The sequence below is a fragment of the Ascaphus truei genome, chromosome 15 (assembly GCF_040206685.1).
Source record: "Ascaphus truei isolate aAscTru1 chromosome 15, aAscTru1.hap1, whole genome shotgun sequence".
Taxonomy (NCBI): Eukaryota; Metazoa; Chordata; class Amphibia; order Anura; family Ascaphidae; genus Ascaphus; species Ascaphus truei.
In genome coordinates, this window is record NC_134497.1 from 16,598,559 (window position 1) to 16,601,181 (window position 2,623).

The following is a 2,623-nucleotide window of genomic DNA, read 5'->3' on the forward strand; positions in this document are numbered from 1 at the left end:
ATTAGAAATATACTTTTAAATACTGCAAATCTCTCATAGCCTTAGCGTGAGCATCTTCCTGAACCCCTACTCTAGGCTCAGGATACCTGGGCATGTACAGTATGTGGGTACCTCTGCTATACTGGGGAGCCCCATGCTATACTAAGGACTCTGTGTATACCTGCAGATATCTTTTTACCCCTTCATACCCATTTACCTTGTCTGGAAGATGCTGCAGCAGGGACTCTGGCAGTGAGTCGTAAGAGCGTTTTCAGGGTACAAGGTTGGCGGAGTAATGCGCTTAGCAGTATCAGAAGATATCACTCAATCTCCGTATACAACTGTTGGGGTATCCCATAACCCGGAACCCCACTACATAGACGCATTCTGCAAAGACTTTCCCCGATAAACCCACCCTGAAACTTACAGCCTAGAAATCTCTCGATCCCAGCATCCCCGGAGAGGAAATAAAATCACATCATTCTTTAATGTCGCAAAATCAGTATACGGTTGCAGTAATACATTTTTGACATCTGGGTCCCAGAGCTGACACTCTAAGACCCTAACACACCGGTCAGGGTTAACCAAGTGGGCCTGAACTTTATTACAAGCCCAGTTAACCTCTTCACCGCCACAGTGAGGAGGATATAAAGATCCTCAGAGAAGCCTAACTTGCGTAAATCACCCACAAATAATGGGGCTATATGGCGATGGGACATAAAAGTAAAAATAATAAATGTTTATTGGAATACTAATACGCCGAAACAAGTGATAGTATGTGTAAGTGAATTAAAAAGGATAAAAATATTCCCCAAACTGGGAGGTGCTAGGGCGAGAAATGGTAGTGAAGGCTAGTAGTGGCAAAATATGTAATAATGCATAATAAGTACTAATGCCACACACGAGTATTACCCTCTAGTATAACTACCAGGTAATAAGGTGGTATATAGTATATACACAGTAAGGCAGGGGAGCGCAAACTTTTTGTGCTGCGCCCCCCTGTCTCTCTGCCCCCGGCTCTCGGGCCCCCCTGCCTTGCTTCAGCGGCGTCAGATGACGCTGCGTGGGCGTGTGACGTCAGGTCACATGGTGCAGCGGCGTCTATTGACGCCGCGTTGCCATGGGGACGCAACACAGATGGCTGAATCCCGGTAAGTAAACAGTTGCAGGGGCCTCACGCAATCCCCCGGCATTTAATTTAAATGCCTGGAGGAAGAGCGCGGGGCCTCTGCAACTGCCCGCGCCCCCCCCAGCACAATCTCCCGCTCCCTCTGGGGGCCGCGCCCCCCACTTTGCACACCGCTGCAGTAAGGCACGATATATATCACACAAACTGATAGCTCACTTATAGGTGTGTGTAATAGTATACATCAGCACAGTAAACTCTATGCAACTACCACCCACATATGAGAGAAATACCACCATCCACCACTTGCAGCCGCTAAGTATGGATAATATATTAGCACACAGCAGGCTAAGTGTGCAGACAGTAACACTCCTGGATTGCAAACCATACCATGGAATCGTGTGAGTAATGGATACCGGTATCTGGCTGTAAATAGCCCTGGGTAATACAACCATGACTGCTGCTGCCGTGGCTGCTGCCGTATGTGACCTCGGTCACTATCTTATCTGTATTCTGTGCTATTTTCCCGATGCACCTGGTGCTTACTTCATAATTATTATCTTTTTTTTTGGTACTGAGCGTTATCATTATCTGTGTCAGTGCATAGGTTCCAGTATATGAGAGAGAGTGAGAGAGCGAGAGAGCGAGAGAGACATTTTGGGCTGATAACCAACATAGCTGGTGGCTACCATTTAGAGAGGACTGGAGCTGCTATGCAGTTAGACTCCTGAATAGGAGTAGGTGTTTATTTTATGATTTCTTTTGAACTAAAGGGACAGTGGGCCTGTTATTGTATTATTTAACCCCTGTAAATAAACCCTGTGTAAAGAAGTACAGAGTTTCTTGCCTAACTATGGGACACAAGGTCTTGCAATGTGACGGAGGTATCACAATATGAAATACTTTTTTCTTTTTTGCATAGCTACGGCGGGATAGAAAATAATATAACGGTGAACCTTTAACGGAAAGAAAGAAATTCTTAGTTTAAAAAAATAAAACTTTCAGAACAAATGTATTGTTTTTCAGCGGTAATATAATATTTTATTGAGGGGTAAGATTGTTGCTGTGCAGTCCAATGAATGTATATGATTAATCCAGTGCTCAAAGGGCCGTAATAAACTAAATAAATATAGTACAATTTAGGAATAAAAAAAATGATGACATTTTATATAATCACCCCGACCCCCCCTAATACCTTCACCTGAATCCCCCTAATACCTTCATCTGAATCCCCCTAATACCCTCACCCTGACCCCCTAATAGCATCACTCGACCCCCCTAATACCATCACTCGACCCCCCCTAATACCATCACCCGATCCTCCTAATACTCTCACCCAACCCCCCAAATACCCTCACCTAACCCCCGTAATACCTTCACCCCGACCCCCTACCCTCACCGACCCACCCAATACCCTCATCCAACCCCCTTAATACCATCACACCGACCCCTTAATACCATCACCCGACCCCCACTAATACCATCACCCCGACCCCCTTAATACCATCACCCAACCCT